The sequence below is a fragment of the Cheilinus undulatus genome, linkage group 6 (genome assembly GCF_018320785.1).
Source record: "Cheilinus undulatus linkage group 6, ASM1832078v1, whole genome shotgun sequence".
Lineage (NCBI taxonomy): Eukaryota > Metazoa > Chordata > Actinopteri > Labriformes > Labridae > Cheilinus > Cheilinus undulatus.
In genome coordinates, this window is record NC_054870.1 from 53,604,786 (window position 1) to 53,627,726 (window position 22,941).

The window sequence follows — 22,941 nt, forward strand, 5'->3', positions numbered from 1 at the left end:
GCTGTAAATATCAGTCTACATCAGCTGTAAATATCAGTCTACATCAGCTGTAAATATCAGTCTACATCAGCTGTAAATATCAGTCTACATCAGCTGTAAATATCAGTTTACATCAGCTGTAAATATCAGTTTACATCAGCTGTAAATATCAGTTTACATCAGCTGTAAATATCAGTCTACATCAGCTGTAAATATCAGTCTACATCAGCTGTAAATATCAGTTTACATCAGCTGTAAATATCAGTTTACATCAGCTGTAAATATCAGTCTACATCAGCTGTAAATATCAGTTTACATCAGCTGTAAATATCAGTCTATATCAGCTGTAAATATCAGTCTACATCAGCTGTAAATATCAGTCTACATCAGCTGTAAATATCAGTCTACATCAGCTGTAAATATCAGTCTACATCAGCTGTAAATATCAGTCTACATCAGCTGTAAATATCAGTCTATATCAGCTGTAAATATCAGTCTACATCAGCTGTAAATATCAGTCTACATCAGCTGTAAATATCAGTTTACATCAGCTGTAAATATCAGTCTATATCAGCTGTAAATATCAGTCTATATCAGCTGTAAATATCAGTCTGTATCAGCTGTAAATATCAGTCTATATCAGCTGTAAATATCAGTCTACATCAGCTGTAAATATCAGTCTGTATCAGCTGTAAATATCAGTCTATATCAGCTGTAAATATCAGTCTATATCAGCTTTAAATATCAGTCTATATCAGCTGTAAATATCAGTCTATATCAGCTGTAAATATCAGTCTATATCAGCTGTAAATATCAGTCTATATCAGCTGTAAATATCAGTCTATATCAGCTGTAAATATCAGTCTATATCAGCTGTAAATATCAGTCTATATCAGTTGTAAATATCAGTCTATATCAGCTGTAAATATCAGTCTATATCAGCTGTAAATATCAGTCTATATCAGCTGTAAATATCAGTCTGTATCAGCTGTAAATATCAGTCTATATCAGCTGTAAATATCAGTCTATATCAGATGTAAATATCAGTCTGTATCAGCTGTAAATATCAGTCTACATCAGCTGTAAATATCAGTCTGTATCAGCTGTAAATATCAGTCTGTATCAGCTGTAAATATCAGTCTATATCAGCTGTAAATATCAGTCTGTATCAGCTGTAAATATCAGTCTGTATCAGCTGTAAATATCAGTCTATATCAGCTGTAAATATCAGTCTACATCAGCTGTAAATATCAGTCTACATCAGCTGTAAATATCAGTCTACATCAGCTGTAAATATCAGTCTATATCAGCTGTAAATATCAGTCTACATCAGCTGTAAATATCAGTCTATATCAGCTGTAAATATCAGTCTACATCAGCTGTAAATATCAGTTTACATCAGCTGTAAATATCAGTCTACATCAGCTGTAAATATCAGTTTACATCAGCTGTAAATATCAGTCTACATCAGCTGTAAATATCAGTCTACATCAGCTGTAAATATCAGTTTACATCAGCTGTAAATATCAGTTTACATCAGCTGTAAATATCAGTTTACATCAGCTGTAAATATCAGTCTACATCAGCTGTAAATATCAGTCTATATCAGCTGTAAATATCAGTCTACATCAGCTGTAAATATCAGTCTACATCAGCTGTAAATATCAGTCTACATCAGCTGTAAATATCAGTCTACATCAGCTGTAAATATCAGTCTACATCAGCTGTAAATATCAGTCTATATCAGCTGTAAATATCAGTCTACATCAGCTGTAAATATCAGTCTACATCAGCTGTAAATATCAGTTTACATCAGCTGTAAATATCAGTCTATATCAGCTGTAAATATCAGTCTATATCAGCTGTAAATATCAGTCTGTATCAGCTGTAAATATCAGTCTATATCAGCTGTAAATATCAGTCTACATCAGCTGTAAATATCAGTCTGTATCAGCTGTAAATATCAGTCTATATCAGCTGTAAATATCAGTCTATATCAGCTGTAAATATCAGTCTATATCAGCTGTAAATATCAGTCTATATCAGCTGTAAATATCAGTCTATATCAGTTGTAAATATCAGTCTATATCAGCTGTAAATATCAGTCTATATCAGCTGTAAATATCAGTCTATATCAGCTGTAAATATCAGTCTATATCAGCTGTAAATATCAGTCTATATCAGCTGTAAATATCAGTCTATATCAGCTGTAAATATCAGTCTGTATCAGCTGTAAATATCAGTCTATATCAGCTGTAAATATCAGTCTATATCAGATGTAAATATCAGTCTGTATCAGCTGTAAATATCAGTCTACATCAGCTGTAAATATCAGTCTGTATCAGCTGTAAATATCAGTCTGTATCAGCTGTAAATATCAGTCTATATCAGCTGTAAATATCAGTCTATATCAGATGTAAATATCAGTCTATATCAGCTGTAAATATCAGTCTACATCAGCTGTAAATATCAGTCTATATCAGATGTAAATATCAGTCTGTATCAGCTGTAAATATCAGTCTACATCAGCTGTAAATATCAGTCTGTATCAGCTGTAAATATCAGTCTACATCAGCTGTAAATATCAGTCTGTATCAGCTGTAAATATCAGTCTATATCAGCTGTAAATATCAGTCTATATCAGCTGTAAATATCAGTCTATATCAGCTGTAAATATCAGTCTATATCAGCTGTAAATATCAGTCTATATCAGCTGTAAATATCAGTCTGTATCAGCTGTAAATATCAGTCTATATCAGCTGTAAATATCAGTCTGTATCAGCTGTAAATATCAGTCTATATCAGCTGTAAATATCAGTCTGTATCAGCTGTAAATATCAGTCTATATCAGCTGTAAATATCAGTCTATATCAGCTGTAAATATCAGTCTATATCAGTTGTAAATATCAGTCTATATCAGCTGTAAATATCAGTCTATATCAGCTGTAAATATCAGTCTATATCAGCTGTAAATATCAGTCTATATCAGTTGTAAATATCAGTCTATATCAGCTGTAAATATCAGTCTATATCAGTTGTAAATATCAGTCTTTATCAGCTGTAATATCAGTCTATATCAGCTGTAAATATCAGTCTATATCAGCTGTAAATATCAGTCTATATCAGTTGTAAATATCAGTCTATATCAGCTGTAAATATCAGTCTATATCAGCTGTAAATATCAGTCTATATCACCTGTAAATATCAGTCTATATCAGTTGTAAATATCAGTCTATATCAGCTGTAAATATCAGTCTATATCAGCTGTAAATATCAGTCTATATCAGCTGTAAATATCAGTCTATATCAGTTTATATCAGCTGTAAATATCAGTCTATATCAGCTGTAAATATCAGTCTATATCAGCTGTAAATATCAGTCTATATCAGTCTATATCAGCTGTATATATCGGCCTTTGTCAGTAGTGATTCAACATCCTGCATCCTCAGTTTTTCTTTTCTATATATGTTTGTTTTACATTTGAACTCTGTTCCTTGCAGAAAAGTAAAAAAAAAGTTTTTAGAAAACTTTGGAATTATTTTGATGGACTTCACTGCTCTTAAAGATAACACAGCGGGGAATCAAAAAAAAAGGCGGAATTCAGCACATTATATCTAGATCTAGATACCAAAATAACAACAAGCATACATGCAGCCTGTGGCCATCTGGAGCAAATGTTCCTGGGCAGCTCCTCCTCCTGTAATTAATGAACTCCTCTAAAGGGAACGGTCTGATTAAGTGAAAACTCGTCTTACTCTCCACAGGCCCGGTTTATAGAGCACACAGACACAGAAAATATCAGACAGAATTCCTGAGCAGTCAGCGGCCTCGGTTTGTCATGCAGCTGGTGTTTCTTTTATGGAGTCACTTTCAAAGCTTCTCCTCTACAAGTGGCATCAGAAACATCTGCTCCCAGGACGGCAGCCCACATGAGAGTCAGCCCCGTCCTGGTACGATGGATGGCCTGCAGATGTAGGCGACAACCGGCATGCAAATGTTCATGTTAAACCCACAGACAGCCACAGTTAAGACAGTTAAGTCAACAGTGGAAGACACAAAGAGGGGGAGAGGAGAGCGGGGACAGAAAGATAAATAAGCTAAGTGTTTCCACCAAAAGTACCCGCTTTTCAAAGGACTTTCAAGTCTGCCGGCCCACTTTTCTGTTTCCACTGAGGTATGAAGACCTGTGAAGATTAGGAAAGCACGTTAAGGTGTGAAAAAGTTACACCTCTGCTCCACCAATGACAAATACTCAGAGCTGCGAGGCCCACCCAAAAGTCCCTGAGCTTTTGGTTCGTATTAGCTGAAGAGCAGCACCATGTGAAGGTTAAAATAACATCCCTGGGAAAAAAACAAGTTCCTCCAAAATTCCCTGCTCCCTGGGGAGGATTCCTCCTCTGAAAATAAAGCTGAAGAGAGTACAAAGATACACAGAGACCAACACTGGTAATACAATACACTAACAGGGATTTATATCTGTTTGGCTATTCAGATACCTCATGGTAGTCCTCAGTGCTCTGTGAGGACACACCCTAGGTGTCCTGATAGTTTGATATCTGATAGCTTAGTCTGCACACAGAGGTGGTCAGGGACGCCTTCGTTCAGACTGACTGGTTGTGTAGATGTACTAGCGTGTGTCATCAGCTGATGGGATCTGCAGCATTCAGCTAGTAAACAAACAGGGTGGTTTTATTTGTGCCCGTCCATCCTGGCTCAGTGTGAAAGGAGGGGGGCTTGGAATTTGCTTGGAAGTTATCAAAGTATTTTAATTGAAAGAGGATACGCTTGTATATTTTGGAGGATTTCATGGCTTTAAATTCATTTTAATTTTATTAATGCATTTTCATGGGAATATGGGGAAATTATTACCAAATTTTTGGGAGGTTAGATTGGGAATTTTGCTTCTGGATTGTCATTTGAATTTTTCAACATTTCTCTTACAAACCTTTAGGGGGTTTGGGTTATTTCCATCATTTTCATGGAATTTTTGAGAATTTGAAAAATTAGGGATGCATGATATTATCGGTCGGTTTCGGTTTCTGCTGATATTTACCTCTGATATTTTGTCTGTGTATTTCAGCATTTTTTCACCTGTAATTTTTGTCCATATATACCAATAAATTAGTCAAATTTTAGGCTGAACTAACAGACCTATGTCAGTATAGGTCTATTTCTTTATTTATCCTCATTCTTTAAACTTTCAAGTGTTTTTAAGGACTGAAGTTTGTTTCCTTGGTCATCATCAAACCTTAAAGTGTGTCCAAAGGACTGAAATTTCTTGTCTGAAGAGCATATTTAAATATCGGTATTGGTATCAGTATTGGCTAAAATGATTCTGTAAATATCAGCATATCAGATATCAGCAAAAATTCAATATCGTGCATCCCTATTAAAAAGGTATAGAATTTGCCAAGAAACTGAAGAGGGAATTTCCTTTAACATTTGGGGAATTTTGCTTGAAAGTTTCAGGAATTTGCGTGGAATTTTTTATTGGAATTTTCAGGCTTTATGATGAATTTTCGCTGAAAGATCTGATTACTATCTAAAGAAATATTTGGGCACTTTAAAAATATGTCTTTGTATTTTCAAAGACATTTTTTAAATTATGGAATTTTATGGGGTTTTGGAAACGAAGATTTCCAAGAAATTCCTGTTCAACGACAAGACTGATATTTTAACTTATCTGACAATATTTATCCCAAATAAGTGAGAGAAAATAAAAATGCTCTCCAAACAACGGCTCGGGTCTCAAGAGGTTAAAACAAAAAAAGGAAAAAAGGAAAGCGGCTTTAAAAGGGTCTGGCTCCTGAACTGGCTCTGAGAACTGCTCACGACAAATCAGAATTCCTTTGTACCTTGTTGTCCTGCCATTCCTGTCCAACCAGTACCCCACAGTATATCACCATCACTTTAAGAAGGCGTACCAAACCACAGGAGAGCCACAGAAAGGAGGTATTAGAGGTAGGTTAGAATAAGAGGATAATGTAGAGTTTGGATGCATGCACTGAGGTGCTGTCCCCTGTTCTCTAAATGCCCTAAATGGATCTTTAATCCCTGATAGTTTGATGAAGTCACAATATCTAGAACATACTATTGCAGAGAAACATAATATGCAGGTGTGTACCTGCTATCTGGACGGCTATCAGTCAGGAAAGTGGTGGGGTTCCATAAAGTTGCATTCAACCGTTTTCCACTCCTATTGGTCCTTTATGTTGGCATGGGCTCTGAATATTACATAAACTAGAGAGCATGGTTTACTCAGACATCCAGTCCTGATCCAGTCTCTGCCCGTACCAACGATGAGAGTGGAGAGCTGGTCTGAGTCTGCAAGCTTCCAGAAAACGTGCAAATGTGGACAGAGAGCGAGCATTGTTTGCAGCTGTATCTGCAATGGAAGTGACGCTATCAACCTGCTGCTCTGTGAGGCATGCATACATTTCCCACAATGCCGCTGCCTTACAGAGCAGCATTGATAACATGGATAGGTGCAGCTTGAGACCATTTCCAGGTCTGCTCTCTGCACTTGGCCTGCTACCTTAGGTTTGATTCAAAAAGCGGCCAGCTTTTACTCTTATGAATGCCACCGGCATTAGCTCGTTGGTTTGCTGTGCTGCCCTTTACTTCAGCAGAATCGCAGACGTCTAAAACCTCATAATTGTTAAAAGCAGTGGTAGCGTTGCCCAAACTGCTGGTTGCTTTCCAGTGTCAACTTCCCTTTGCTTCCTGCTCCCTCTGCACACATCCTCAGCAGCACCTCTGATCTGACATCCAGCCCTCACTCTCTGCCAAACTTCCAGAGAAAAGCAGCTCTCGGGCCGGTGGTAATCATCCACGTGCTAATTTTAGCTCCTGCAGTCGTCAAAAACCCTCATTATGTTTCCAATGGATGAAAGACGTCATCCCTGCCGCTCACCAACCGCTCCAAGACGGAAATATTAGTCTGTCAGCTCCTGCCAAAGTGGAGTTTGTGTTTAGTGGTTGTGAAGATGTTTCTCTGCCTGCGGGGTTTCGCTACAGATTTTAATCATGTGTTCACAGGTAATGAGAGAGCAAACAGCAGAGTAAAAACAAGACCTGGATAAGAACTTAATTACTGCAGACTGGAGCGATGTGCCCGTGGCGATGTTGTAGTGTTCAAAAATTAATCCACTGCTTTGCTCTGCAGAGAGATACAGCAGCTGAGATGTAAGTTTGCAGCAAACACAAAGTTGTTTGTTCTGATGGTGCGTTCAAGAGTACATGGTTTTCAACTGTTCACACCATCTTTAAATAAAACGATCCCCTTCACTGACGCAGCTCCACTGCTGTGACGGGTCTTTTCTTTTATTTCTGCACTAAAGGCTGAAATGATCCAGTCATTTAAAGAAACACCAACAAAGAGGCATAAATGTTCTGCTTTGTTGTTATCTTGTGACAGCTGTGATTTATCATGTGACCACAGTGACCCCTCGGCGGGTCCTGACCTCAAGATTGGGAATTTCCTGAAATTTCTCTGCTGTTGTTTTTCTGGTCAAGAGTTATTAGTGAGAGTTTGTCCTTATTCATAGAGGCGGTTAGTGGATGGAGTTATTTTATTACACCATTACCACACTCTATGAATCTGTTTCTAAAACCCTATTTCCAAAAAAGTTGGGGCGCTGTGAAGTAAATGATTGCCAAATGTCATAAACCCATATTTTATTCACAGTAAAACAGAAACAGCATATCACATGTTAAACGGAGACATTTTAACATTTCAGGAAAATATTAGCTGGTTTTAATTTTGATGGCAGGAACTCATTTCAAAAATGTAGGGACAGGACCAGGGGCGTCGCTAGGAATTTATGGCCCCCAGAAAGAGTATTACACAGGGCCCCCCTTAACCAGCTAGCCAAGCAGCAAATGTTGCCTCATTTTTACACTTAACTCTGCATTTTAATGTAGTTTTGAACCATAGTTCCCTCTCAGCTGGCAGCTCAGAGGAGGATCAAGAGAGCCACATCCGTTTCCTCAGAGGGGCGGAGTCAGACAGCTCATTAACATTTAAAATCACAGACACAGAAACAGCTGGTTCTGAGCAGGGCTGAAACGGAGGGTTTTTCAGACCTGCAGAAATCAATACTGGAGTGTTTTTACAGCATCAAACTTCACAGGCATGTTATGGAGACCTCTGGAACTGATATAAACTTGTCTTGAAAGGGTCACATATGTGACCTTTAAAAGGGGCATGATTTTAATCTTTGATGTGATATCGGTTAAAATCAGACAACACTGATATCGTCTCAGCGCCACAGCAACAGAAATAGAAATCTTAGACACCTAACATGTGGGGGGGGTGTTATAAAACCTGCAGACAAACTCCTGCCTCCATGTGCAGGAGCTCCCCTAGAGTTAGACTGATTCATTCCTCTGCAGTGTCCTCATCTGAGGAAATATATCTAGTTTTATACAGCTGTAGTACTTTTTCCTCCCGTCCATCTCTAATATGACAATAGACTTTCATTTTTAAACACTCTGTTTAGGAATGTAATGATTTATTGAGCATTTTAACCTTCATTGAACCTGAACCTGATTATATGGGATGTAGATGCGTGATCATCAGCCTCATTACTGGGAGAGCTGGGAGTGGAGGGACAGAGGAAGTAAAGGAGACGTCAGAGAAGCAGTCAGTGGATCTGAAGGAGGGAGGCTTATGGGAGCCAAAATAAGAGTAGATCAAAAGCACTCATCTTCCTCATTCTTGTGTTTCCTCTCCTAGGTTCCATCATGAAAATGAGGGAGTAGCAGGAGGACGAGCACCAACCTGATCTGTCAGAGGTGAGTGTCGGCCCTGTGGCTCTGCTTCCCTGTTCTCTCTCATGCTCTCCTTTAATGTCCAGTATACCATGGTTGTCTGTTTCACTGGTCTGTGCTTTTTACTGGTGTGTGCTTCTCCATGTCCACGTGGGCTCTGTGTTTATGTGTGGGTTATTGCTGCTTTTGCTTCTGTTTTTGACTGTGGCAGCTGTACGTGTGCTGAACTTGGGACTGAAAGACATATTTCCCCAGAGGACAGTGAATAGTATGTGTCAGCAGCAGGACTAGCAGTTTTGTTCATGGGGACAGTTAGGGGCTGTGTTGTCAGGTTGGCAGTGAAGGGCCTGGAGGCTCAGTGTACCAGGATTATGTAAGATAAAGCAGGTCTAGGTGCTGGCATGGTAGGTGGTGAAAGATAGACAGGTACATAGTCGTTTATTGTCATTGCATTGTAAAAACACAACGAAATATGCTTGGCAGTCTCTTCTGTAGCAGCAAACACAGTGGTCCAAGCGGTGGTTAGAAATCTGCAGCCTCAGGTCGGGTACCTGGGAGAAAGAAGCTTGGTAGGGCAGGTTTGTGTGGGGCTGCTCTTAGCCTAGCCTGCAGCCCGGCTTGTTTGGCCCACCTCCGCCTTCTCGCACAACGCCATCTCTGCCTGCATCCTGCATCCTAGCACTTGCTAGGATGCAGAAGCTCACTATCCTCTAGCCTAGCCTCCTCGAGGTTTGATGGGACTTGGACACAAACACCAGTTCCCATCTGATGACCCTGGTGTTGTGCTGGCTCCTGCTGCCTGTTGGTCAGAGTTGCAGAAGCCAATAAAAAGGGTGTGATTGAATTTAAGGGGTTTGGTTGGGGAAAAGTATCTACTGTTTATTGTGATTTAAGTATGTTTGAACTAATTTGCTTTTCTTGACTGATTTGAGATCTTCTATTAAACTTTTTAAGTCACCTTTTGCATCTGTCATCCACTCTCTCTTCCTGTTTGGGGGTGCAAGGTTAGCTGAAGTCTATCAAGGTGTCATCAGGACCTGAGACTCTGCACCACAATGCTAGTCTGATATTAGGACAGAAATCCTAGTCGTGGTTGTTCTGGTTGATATCACGGTTCTTTAGCATGATTACTGATTGCTTTTGCTACATCTGAGTGTGTTTTTGAGGCCGTTGTGATTTACTTTGGAGGCCAAAATAAAACAGCGAACATTAACTACTCATCACAAATGAGGAAAATGAGCACAACACCCAGCAGCCCAGTAATCTTTAATCCAGATCGTCTTATTTTCATGATAACAGGAAGCTAAAACTGTAGCTGACATTGCCGCCGTATTAATCGCCCAGAGTACCTGATATTCTCATAATTTTGTCTGATGTTCTCAGTATTGATGAAGTCTCTTTTAGCATGTCAGGGCTCTACTCCTCGCTGCACGTCTCTCCCTTCAACTTTGCGTTTTTGTCCTGGAGGGAGGTCTGCTGTCACTCAAGGCTGTCATCTGCAGAAAAAGTAGCCTAGCAACAGCAGAGAGGGATGTGAAGCTGCTGTGTACTCCCCCCTCCTCTCCTCTCTTCCCCCCTCTCCCTCGCTCTGTCGAGGAGTCGGAGTGGAGGCAGCGGAGCCTCCTGCGCTCTGATGAATCCAGACAACAGACTCAGAACAAACTGAGAGGGGGAGAGAGAGAGAAAAGAAGGGTGAGGACGGGGGAGAATGACATTCAGAGATGCTGTGTCGGCCCGTTGCCTGCCAGCTGCTCTGCCTCTCTCCGTCTCTGCAGGAGGAACGGCTCGTTTCCACAAACAGCCCCTCTCCCACTCTGCATAACTGAGGAAAAAGTTACCCAGCATGCCGTTATCAGCAGGACTAAAAATACTGGACGGCAAATGGATCACATGCCTGGCTGTTCTCACACAGAGGGCTCAATCCGAGCGGATACAGGTGCCTCTCATTCAGGCGGGATTATTAAATGTCCCCTGGTGGAAACAATCAAGAAAAAGCTCTTGTTCCTCTCAGCACTATGCTGTTTGAACTTGTTCGGTTACTGTAATTATGAAGAAAGGCTCGATGGCTTCCACACTGCCATGCTGAGTCTGTTTAGACTGACGGAGCACAGCCAGTGCTGAAAGAAAAGGCTCCGCTGCAGAGAGCTGGGGCTTCAACACTGAGGAGCATTTCCTGCACAATGTTGACGGTGCATGACTTCTGATCCTACTCAGCACACTTATTTGATTGTTATGCTTTTGAATGTTTGTCCTTTCAGTCATTTCAACCCAGAGTTAGAAAAAATCCTCCAGTACTTTATTCTGCCTACTGCAAATGCTAAAAGTAATATTTAACATTGTTGGGGATGCATCTGCAGCAAGATGGCATAGCTGAGCATAAACTGGACTAGTAATGTGAAGTGACTGAAAATCAACACTAAAGAGCAGAGCTGAACGATTTGAGAAAATAATCTAATTGGGTTTTTTCACCAATTTTTCGATTTAATACATGATTTTTCCTCATCTTATGTATTATTCAACAAACATAAGCAGTAAATAATTCTGTATTACAGGTCATACTGCGATTTAATCTAATTTGCGATTAATCGCCCAGCCCTTCTAAAGAACCTCCTGTGCTCACTTTAACAGCCATAGCATCCTGTTTCCCTGCTGACAAACTTGCTTTTGAGCTCGTTATCCTATCATGTTGTCAACATTTTTTTTTTTTATGTAAAAGATTTATTTTGGGGCATTTTTGTGCCTTTATTAGACAGAGGATGATGGTGGATAGAGTCGGAAACAGGGACAAGAGTGGGGGAGAGACATGCGGTGAAGGGCCTCAGGGTGGATTCCAACCCGGGCCGCCCACGTACATGGGGAGCGCCTTTAACCACTAGGCCACCTGCTCCCCATCAACATTTTTGATAGATCTAAAAAGAACGTTTCAAATCGATGCAATCTGCATCTATCCCTTAAGAAAGCTGCTTAACATAAACCTGCAGAATGTAATAAATCCATCAAAGATTGCAAGAAAACACTTTCATATATTTGAAACTGCATTAATGTGTTGTTAGTAGTTCCACTAAATGCTTCTAAATTTTACACACCTTAAGTTAAAAACAAGAAAATGCCCAGCGTAGGCTGCTTAGGACTTCTATTTTACAGGTATATATATCATTTAATTTTATGAGGATTTAAACATTTTCTTTTTCTCAACTATATGAGGTCTTTGCGCAAAAGCAAATACATGTTTTATGCAACCGTGTAGCTTTTCCTTGCAGCATGTAAAATGACAGACTATTTCCAACTCAAATATAAGGATTTTCCAGGGGTTTAATAAACTTCCAAAGCTGATGCATTGTCCAGATTCCATGTCTGTCATCAGGTGGATATATCTTGCAAAGCTTCAAGCTGGTAAACCTGTTCCTGGTCTGAGAACAGCTGGACCAATCAGCATCAGGGGGAAAAAGAGGCGGTAGCTGCAGCCGTGGTACGCCTGTAAACAATGGCGGCCTGTGAGGAGATGAGTGTGGCTGCAGCTGCAGCAGCGGTTTGATCAGAGCTCTTTATGAAAAGAAGAGAAAAAAAACACTCTGAAAGCTTTTCAGATGTTTTTGCAGTGATCCTAAGAGTTTCATTTACCACCAGGCTCCGCTGAGAGTGAAGAATCATGGATTGGCCTGACAGAGCTGCCTGTCAAGCTCACTTTATGTAGTTTAATCTTCTTTTCTTCCTTTTAAACTCAAGTAAGAATTAACCAAACTCAAAGGAGATGCTTCTCAAAATACCCTGGAAAATATCACATCATTAAAAACAGCGCATTGAACAGGAACTTTGGCTCAGTCTAACTCTGGAGCTGACTCAAAGCTTAAATCAGCATTTCAGTGAAAGTGTCTCTATATTTTCTGCCTTTTTATCATGTAACGTTAAATCACTCCAGGCTACGTCTGCAGCTTGTCCTTCTACCAGTCTCCATATGAAGGATGACCTGTGAAGGATGTTTTTTAGTGTTTGTGGATGTAGGCCGTCCTGCATGTGTATCCGTTTGTGTAATGACTACCCTCGGTATGTAAATTACCCATCAGGCCCGGCTGTCCATGTGCAAACGAGCAGCGTGTTGTGGGATTGCGTGTTCCTGTGCACATGTGTAGGCTGATGAATAGTCAGTCTGTTTGCTGGATGCAGTGACAACACGTCTTAAGTGTTACCTCCTGGGGCCGTCCCACTCTTCAAATAAAACTCTTTTCCTTCCCCTCGACTCGAATCAAAGCTGTGAACCTGCCTACATCAAAGCTCACTGCCGCACAAAGACCTGCGCTCGCTGCCATTCATCCACTCGATTAAAGTCTGTCATTTCCTGCCATTAACGTCTCCACCTCCGACAGAAACACGCCGAGCAGAGCAGTCATCAGGAAGTGGTTAGAATGACACTGTTTCTGTGTTTATCCAATTAAACTCCAGAAACTCAGTTCTTCTGCTCTGAAGAGGAGAAATCTATCATCAAAAGTCAATTATCTCTCAGAGCCAGTCTTTATTTAGACTTTATGTGTCCAAATAAGGTCGACTTCCTGTGAAACAGAGTGCTGCACTAATGATGGCTACAACCTGGAAATGAAAATGACCATTTTAGCACTTCCTGTTACATTGTCTCAAAGTCTACGGGATTAATAATGGATAACCATGAGATGCCTCTTCACACCTGCAAACATAATAAACCACAAATGTAATCCAACTTTGAATTTAAAGATCCCACAAATCAGTGTTTCACTCAAAACTGTATGAACTTCCCACAAATGTAGTGTCGACATGAAAACTGAAAGCTGTGGTCATTGTTGATGATGAGTCGTATGAGGTACCTAGCAGTAGTAGTGGCATTAGCCTCTAGTGATTTTAGAGAGCATTGCTCCTTTAAGAAGGACTCACTAGTTGTACCGGCAGGACGCTAGGCTATACAGCGTACAACACTGCTCCTTTTTCAATCACTGGTCATCAGATACGTTTGATAAAGTCTCTTTAGTGTCTCATAAACATGCACATGTAAATATTAGTGTCAGTTACAGACAGACAGAAATGTCTCCTGGTCCCTTAAAGTTTTTCTTCACATGCAAAACGTAGTCATGGCAAGTTATTCTTTGCCATGAAACAGGAAGTATAAAAACACTGGCAGAGCCATGAATCTTAGTGCAAAATGATTGAATGAAAAAGGGGAGCATTAAGATCAATTCTTTTAAAAATCTCGCAATCCAAGGGACAGACAGAGAGCAGAGTAGTGAGACAGAAATGCATCCTGTTCCCTAAAAGTTTTACTTTAACTCATGTCACTTCAAAAAAACGTAGTCATGGTGATTTTTTTGTGTTAACCATGAAACAGGAAGTTTCTTCCAGAGTCATAAACACTGGCAGAGCCATGAATCTTCATGCAAAATGTTTGAATGAGAAAAGGAGAGAAGTGAGATCAGTTTTGGAAAAAAAATCTCACAATCCAAGGGACAGACAGAGAGCGGGTTAGAGAGACAGAAAACTCTCCCGGTCCCTAAAAGTTAACTTTACGCCCCAAACCCAAGTCATGTCAAAAAAAATGTAGTCATGGTGAATTTTTTTTGTGTTCGCCATGAAACAGAATTTTTTTTTCCAGTCTTGAAACAAGTATAGAGTCATGAATCTTATGTCTCAAACTCTGGTCACAACAACAAAAAAAACATAGTCATGGTGGATTTTTGTGTACGCCATGAAACAGGAAGTATCTTCTAAGTCTTGAAACACGTGTAGAGTCATCCATCTTACGTCTCAAATGAGGATCACATAAAACAATGCAGTCCTGGCAGTTTTTTTGTGTCCACCATGAAACAGGAAGTGCAGCCTTTTGAAGGAGCTGCACAGCCCTGCACAAACACTGGTGCCTGTAAAATGTCCAAAATAAGATAAATAAGCAAATTATAAAATCCAGAGACAGCTCAGAATCTCTGCAGACTTTTATTCTGGATTATTACTGATCATAGGGAGATGATCTTATCTCAGGGGTACATATTTTAGGGACAATCTCACTCTCTCCTTTCATTACTTTCAACAGTGTGTCTATGTCAAGTTTATGTTCAGTGAGTCTGTCTAATGTTCAAGTTTGAAAGTTAAAAAAATAATTGAATTAACCCGTTTTATTCGTCTAGTATAGTGTAGAACTAAGAACTAAAAAAATAAAGAAGCTCAGCGGTGGTGATGTTGGAGTCGGTTTATTGTTTTGTAGTTCTTTTGTAGGCTGACTAAATCTGTTTATCTCTGCCAGTTGTCTTAACACTTCAAAACTTGTGAAAGCAGTACCCATTTATGATTATCTCAATGAACACAGAGATTATTTTAATCTGTAATACAAATGGAAAAACCAGAGTCTTTGTGTTGCATGCTAACTAGTGCTCATAGCTCAGAACCATGCTTACACAGCCATGTACAGCAGAACTCCAACCCTTCATGGAGCTGCTCCTCAGCAGGTCAAAGTTTCCCTCAGATGGCTTTTTCAGTCTTTGTGTAGAAAGGTTTTACAGCTCTCTGCTCCCTGAAGCCGCCTCACTGACTCTGTCAGAGCCATGACACACTAAGCTGACCTCAAACAAGCAGCGTCAACAAACGGCAACTGATCAAACACCGGATGATGAAGGATTCTGTCTGATGACAGTTCAGAGTTCAGTTTAAAACCTTCAAAACAAAACAGCCAGTCAACAGCTGACCTGGACTTACACTTGGAGAGAGAGACTCACCGCCATGTTTACAGTCCCACAGATGAGACGTTCTTCTTTTTAAAGAAGCAGCCTCAGAGATATTAGCGTCATTTTCCCTCCTCCAGCAGCCGCGTTTGCAAAGATGCCTGTGAGCTTCACTCCAACAGAGATGATGACAGCATTAGATGTTCTTTAACTTGGCCTTTCCTGTGATAGCCCTTCTTTTTGACATGGACAAAAGTATTCAGACGTCTGGCCATTACACTAGCAGGGACTGTAATGACACTGTGTTCAAATCCCTGTACTCTGATATGGAGTCGCTCTCCTTTTGCATTTACAGCGGCCACCACTCCCTTTGGCTTTGCACAAGATTTTGGACTCATCAAACCAGGTCTTTCTAGTCCTTCTCTGGTTTCTGGGCCACAGTCATGCTGGAACAGAAAAGGGCCTTCCCCAAACTGTTGCAGCACAGTTGGAAGCGTAGCATTGTCCAGAATGTCTTGGTCTGCTGAAGCATTAAGTTTGGCCTTCACTGGAGATAAGGGGTCTAGACTAGACCCCCTGAAAGACAGCCCCATACCATTATCCCTCCTCCACCACCATTTCTTTTCCACTGCTCCACAGTCCAGTGTCGGTGTGCTTTGCACCGCTCTATCTTGGCTTTGGCCTTGGTGATGTGAGGCTTGCGTGCAGCTGCTTAGCCGTGGAAACTCATTCGTGCAGCTTTCATTAATGCCAGTGGAGGTTCAGAGGTCTTCAGCAGAGACTTGGAGACTTTTATACACCATGTACCTGACAGTTTCTTCCCTGCCCTTGTTGTTGACAATGCTGGAATCATATGGACAAAAGTATTCAGACACCTTCTAGGTTTTAATTGGCTCATGAGGATGAAGTGACACTGACAAACACTGATCTAAAAGTTGAGTCTCTCTTGAGATTGTGTGGAAAAACAGTCAACACTGAAGGTGTTTCTGAAAACTGCATCAGCTGTGCACAGCGTAACTCTAACTGTAGCTCTGATGATTAACTATAGAGAGGGCTTCATGTTGCTCCATGTATGAAAAACATCCTTGCTTTGCATAATGTCGCTGATCTCTGTGTTTGCTAAGCTGCTGCTACCGTTGCAACTCAGCAGAAAGCAGAGAGAACTTCCTGCTCTGTGGATCCAACCACTGTTGGGTTATTTCCCCAGGAATGTTCACATGACAGTCCACGTTTAATACCAAAGAATACTGCAGACGCTGCAGGCTTTATCAGCAGGCCGAGTCAGTTTACTGTTGTGTTAACTCGTTCTGCAAAAGATCTCAAGTTTGCATGCATGTAGATCCTCCAGGGAGGCTCTTTATTGTGTGAGCTTGAGTTAAAATCATGGCTGTTCTTCTTGGAACTGCAGCAGAAGTGTGTTTGGCTCCAGTTGTTCAGTCTCTGATTGGCTCTTTGGATTTTTGTTGCATCGACCTCCTTACACCTGACAGGGGCAAAGCAGACCCTTTCAATCGACTCATTTCATTTTTTTACAAGCCATGCTGATGCTCCAAACACTCACAATCCTTACTCGTCAGCCTGTTTTCAGCTGTTTTTATGATGCATTGCCTTATAAAAGGTTGTGTTTGACTTACTGCAGCCATTTCATGGCTCTTTTGCTGGTTATGTGAAGGTATTCAAACTCACAGCTGTTCTCAGAGAAGTCCTGCAGAGATTAGTTGTTTTTTTTTTTTTTTTAGACATTTGTCTTTCTTTTCTCCTTCTGCAGCCTCCCTCTGCTGCTCCTGTTTGCTGCTCTGGAGGAGGTAAAAAGATGCTGCCTCAGCATATGGCTGCAGGGATTATCAGTTTTCCTCCTCTCTGCTCGAGTTTTCCTCCTCTTATCTCTGTGTGTGTAAAGGTGCTGTCGCTCTGTTTGTGTCCCAGACCTTTGCTCTGCGCTGTTGTTCATCGGTTGGCATGCAGATAACCGGATTCCTCCGTCTCCCATCACCAGAAATGTCAGCCATCATCAGAAACCTGGAAGGTCACCGTTGTGACCTGGGCATCTTTCAGTGGGAACAAAAGCTTTCCTCCTCTTTTTTCCTTCATCCTTCCTGTCAGTGAGAGAAGACCTGAATGTCACGGTCCTCCCCCTCCCCCCAGCACCCTGCAGCCCTCCTTCCCCCGCCCTGCAGCCACCTACTTTCCCTTACATATGCTAATGCTGCAGCCCCATTCATGCTGTTGGTGGCTTTGTCACCGGGGGAGGGAGCGGGCCGAGGCATTAAGCGGCAGCTGTATGCATCCTACTAAATTGACTCTCGGATGGCTGCCAGGCTGGACCTTATTTCACTCTCTCCTCATCCTCCTTGCTCTATTTCTCTGCATTTTCCCTCCTAACTAGTTGTCGGATAAAGGAGCAGGAGGAAGAGCTGCCGTTGTTTGTTTCGGAGGCTTTCTGCTGTGAAGTGTGGCGGCTTTCTCTCAACAAGTGGCTGATGGATTTAATGCACTTGGATAGCATTTCCACACTGAGCTCATTACCTCGGGGGCTCATGGGGCTTTGTGTCCTCCGCTAAGGATTTATGGCTCTGATGAGAACGGGCTCTCTTAATCAGGTGAGCATGACAACTGTTGATTCGGATGTTGGGCTTCATGTCGTTGCATCAATGAAAAATATTTACAGAGTACAATACTGGAAAAAAGTGTGATTCTGATGGCGTTTCTGTCTCTGGTATGATGCTTAAATATGGAGGAAAACATTTGAATTTTGGACTTTAAGTCTATTTGTGTCTTGGGTCTGCGCCATATTAGGGAAATATGATAAGGAATGCTGTTTTTAGATCTTTTGTTAATAGTATGAAGTAGAGCTGCTTGATCATAGCAAAAATCTTAAGCATGGCTATTCTGATACCAAAATCACAATTATTGAGTACTCATTGATTTTACGTCTGCACCGTGTGCATTTATTGAGCTGAAAACCTCAGGATACTTCAACTTTCTCAGCACTCTGAAAACTAAACAATACATGAAAATATAAGGGCTGACAAATTCAACTATTTTTCTCTAAAATGAAACCATAACATTACAGAATGCATGATTATGTCATGCAACGGCTCTAAGAAAAAAAAAGTGGTTTGAATGGGAGTCAGTGGGATGTTTTTGTTCTTAATGACTCGAAAGGGTAAATTTTAAATCGGATGCTACACAAAAACTAAAAATGCATCAAAGTCAATATTCTGTCTAATCTTTAACATACCCAGGACTGATTTAAAAAAAAAAACACTCACCTCCCCAACATAAGTTATCTGGAAAATAATTACTGTTTTTTTAGAAAAAATATGACCATCCTGTAATCAAACTGGCATTTAAAGGGTTAAAAATCCTCAAAATGGTTGAATGGTTGGTAGTTTTGAGCACAGCTGAAGTTGTTTAAGAGATTTATGCAAAAAAAACAGAAAAAATATTAATCTGTTAAGTTTTTATAGCAGATTTTTGAAAGTGGACATTTTTGTCCTTAATGGCTTTAAAGGGTAGTAAATTTATTTTCTGTGTTCCCCTGATCTATTAGAGACATTCAAATTTGAATTTAAAATCTGCCTAGAAAGAAACTTTGTTGCAAAAAGTTAGACCGTATGCTCTAACACAGCCAACACGGTGAGCAGAGAAAGAGGAAAAATTAGCCCAAATGGACAAAAATGTCCCTGCTGATGCCTGAGGGTTAAGAAATGAGGATGAAAAGAAAAATACATATTTGTACAGAAATACATCTGTTGGTCCTCCCTGAAATGCTACTTTTTTGTACATATCAGACATTTATAGCTCATGTATCGTCATAAATATCTGCAGAAATGTTCATATGTGCACTCTGATATGATGCCGATAATATCATGCAATCCTAGAAAATGAATTATTAAAGCATTTGCATTCATGGCAAAAATCTTTGCACAAAATGAGCTAAGCATGCCCTGCAGCGCTGCAGTCATTCAATCTCATATCTTGTTTTCATGGTCATGGAAGCCAAAAAAGTAGCTGAAATAAACCTTTACTGCTCAGCAGAAGTCTGGAGAGTGTAAAATAAACTGCTGCTAAAGAATCTGCATACCTAATAGATAATAGACGTAGATATCTGTGAGTCATTTCTCGTGAATCGAAACCAAACTGAGCTTCTCTAAATCTGAAACTCCAAGGCTAGCTGGTGGCATGCTGGAGTTTCATCAGGAGCATGTAAAAAATTACACGATTAGTGAGAAAGCATTGCTTGTTTGTATAATATAAGATTTTTTTTAGTTTATTTTGATAACTTTAAATGTTTGCAAGGACATAGACTTTGGTTTAACTCGTATTTATGTGCAGAGTCGGTATTGGAGTGCTGTGTTGGTGAAGTCTCCTATCAGAGGAGGGTTTCGTTTGCATGTCTGTAGGAGACGGAGGGGGCAAAGAAAAGACATTTTACCGAACAAGGAGTGGGGATTTTTCTTGATCCAAGGGTAAAAAGTGATGCAAGGAAGGCGCCTCATTTATACTGTGCAGTTGCAGGGATTTATATCAGATTTGGACATTCAGATACCAAATAGTAATCCTAAATGCTTCATGTGGATGCACCTCAGTGAATCCTGCAGCTCAGACCACATATGAAAGTGGTCTGGGATGCCTTAATCTGGACCGGGCTGCTTACATGACTGGTGGTATCCCACCAAACAAAAAGAATGGCTTTATTTATGACTACCCAGCTGACATTGGAGTGATGGGAATGCAGCTTTATTTAGAGATCTGGATTATTCCAGTTTCCAAACGACTCTTTGTTTATGACCGGCCATGTTTATGTTAATGACAACATGAGGGAGAAAAGCTGTTAAAGAGGTGCCTCTAGCTTAGTTGCAAACACCAAGCCACAGTAAAAGAGCCACAGAGGTGGGCAAGTGATATCAGGACGTCACTGAAGACTTAGTAAGGATAATCACTTGGTATCTGAATGCCTAAAAGGCACTGAAACAGAGCCAAAGATGATAAAAGTATACATGAAAACTGCTCTTAAAAGAGTCATGAAATATTCTTCCTCACTTGCTGCAGTGTTCTGTGAATAATGCATACTGAATTCAGATGTTTGTGCGTGTATCTGCTAAGATCTGGCATCTTAAAAGCAAGTCAAGTTGAAATTATTCAGTGATGTTTAAGCGTGAGCAGCGTGCCTCGTGTCATGAAGCAGCAGACGGCTCGTGTGTCTCCTGAAGAAGCAGAACAGAGAGTTCCTGGGAGGTGAATAAACCAGTGAATCATCTGTGGATCTGTGTCTGCTCCCATGCATCCTCTGGTTGACTAAACCTAAAATCTGTGTCAGCTGTGGAGCTTCCAGCTGCTGCCCAGAAGTCTCACTCATGTCTCGTTTTTTTACCACGGTACAGTCAGTGACACCAGGATGAGAGTATGAGACTTTGAGCAGGCATGAGAGCTGCCTGTGTGGGGAGAGATGCTCCATGGTGCTGCCTGTCAGCGTGCTCTGACCTTTTGGGTCTGACGGCACATTACCTGTCCCGCCCCAGCCTCAGTAGAAAAGAGACGAGTTACTTACTGGATGCTAGAGCTGCATAAATTCTCCACCGACACTTCTCCATAGTTACCTGGTATTACATGTTAGCCATGGTTCTCTCCTGTACAGTGGATCTCAGCAATACGTCGTAAAAGCTGGCAGCCATCAAAGAAACACATTGTATTTCATTCATGTGGTAAGTAGCCCTCTTAAAATGTAAATCCTTCTGTTAAAAACAGAAATAAAATACATTAAAAATAGCTAAAATGGATTATAATGGCAAAAAAATGGCAGGAAATGTGGTAAAATTAGTTTTTAAAAGTAGCAGAAATGGATTAGAAATGCCAAGAATTAGATCAAAGTGGTAGAAATAACCAAAAAATGACTAAAATGGATTTGGAAAAAAAGTGGTGGAAAGGATTTAAAATAACAAAAAATTGGGTTTTACTTGCAAAAATATGTCAAAATTGGCAAAATTGGTGGGAAAAGGTGATAAAAATGGGTTAAAATTAGGCAAAATTAGTGTAAAGTTGAAACAGTGTAATTTAAAATGTTCTTAGATTTTTTAAGGGATCTTGAGACCCCCTCTCAGTGTCTTACAACCCCCAATGGGGTCCTGCCCCAACGTTGAGAACCCCTGTCCTAGATAATAGACTCCATTGATAGATGATGTCATAATCCTAATTGCGGTTGCCCAGTATGACCACAATCAGCTCCTCCTGTTGGGTCCAGTGTAGGAGAGATGTGGCGTCTGTCCTGTGAGTGCTTCAGTGTTTCACCTCTCCATCTCAGCGGTGTCAGACCTTCATCCCTCCTCTTCCTCTCTGTGATAATGTGAAAACCTGGACTCTGTCTGACCCCAGCAGAGGAGCTCAGAGCTTCAACTGAAACTCCTCTGAACTCTTAACAGTTTTTCCTGAGAGCGCTCTTCCCACTTCCTCCCTCCTCGTGTTTCCCCTCTCTCTCTTTCCCTGGAGAGACATCGCTCTGCAGCGTTCGGTCCGCAGCGTTCGGTCCGCAGTGCTCGGTCCGCAGCGCTCGGTCCGCAGCGTTAGGTCTACAGCGCTCGGTCCGCAGCGTTCGGTCCGCAGGGCTTGGTCCGCAGCGTTCGGTCTGCAGGGCTCGGTCTGCAGTGTTCGGTCTGCAGCGTTCGGTCTGCAGTGCTCGCACAGTGGCGTGCTGTCGTTGGTGTGGAGTTGAGCAGCAGGATGGGGAGGGCGTGAGCTGATGGAAATAGGTGGCGGTTTATTCTTGAGGCCTGCTGGGCCACATCAACCCTGCACCGAAGCAGAGATGGCTGCCGCAGACGGGCCAAGTTTGGGGGACAGATGGTCCCTTTTGGAGGAGGGCCACGGCTCAGTGCTCTGTGTTCACGGGACTCCGGGAACAAACACGCCGTCCTTCTGTTGGGAGCGTTCGGTAGCTTCGAACCCTGCGACCTGAATCAGCTTTGGGATGGACTTCTGAAAGTACGCATGAGTATCTGATGCTAACGCTAGCTGTTACATAATGCTAACTGACATCAGACTAAGTGCTGCGTGATAGGCCAGCTCGCCACATCTCCAATAACCCCGTATCCGTTGGTCACATTAGAACGTTGGCATTAATTTAGAATCAGAATAGAACCTCCCTCTTATCCATCACTTCAACACCACTGATTAAACCTCATAACTCGCTGCATCATGGCTCTCCTGTCCTGCTGTGCTTCTCCTCTCTTCTGGTGTGTAAATCTGTCAAATCTGTTGTCCTGGCCATTGAAATGCTCAGATCACCCTGAAACAACTAAAGGACAATAGCAGTGTGCTGCCCGGCAGGCGTCGGGCAGACGGCCAGCTGGCGGGGCAGCGAGGAGGGAGACTCCGTGTTCAGCGGAGCCTGGAGGAGGCCTGCTTCTCTCCTGCACCTCCTCTGTCCTGCTGTTTCATATGAAGCTCAGTCCAAATGGAACAGGGACTCTTTTCTTTCCTTTAGCTCTGCAGCTCTGTTCCTCATCAGGGGGATTGT

The 22,941-nt window shown here is 41.4% G+C and overlaps 1 protein-coding gene across 3 annotated transcripts in view; it reads left to right on the top strand.

The window, feature by feature from the left end:
• LOC121510992 (signal-induced proliferation-associated 1-like protein 2) overlaps positions 1-22,941 on the top strand; it is a 211,792-nt gene that overhangs the window by 36,914 nt on the left and 151,937 nt on the right. For all 3 annotated transcript variants that reach the window (XM_041789446.1, XM_041789447.1, XM_041789448.1), the window contains exon 2: positions 8,717-8,775. The gene's annotated coding sequence lies outside the window, so the exon portion shown is untranslated. The remainder of the gene's footprint in view (positions 1-8,716; positions 8,776-22,941) is intronic.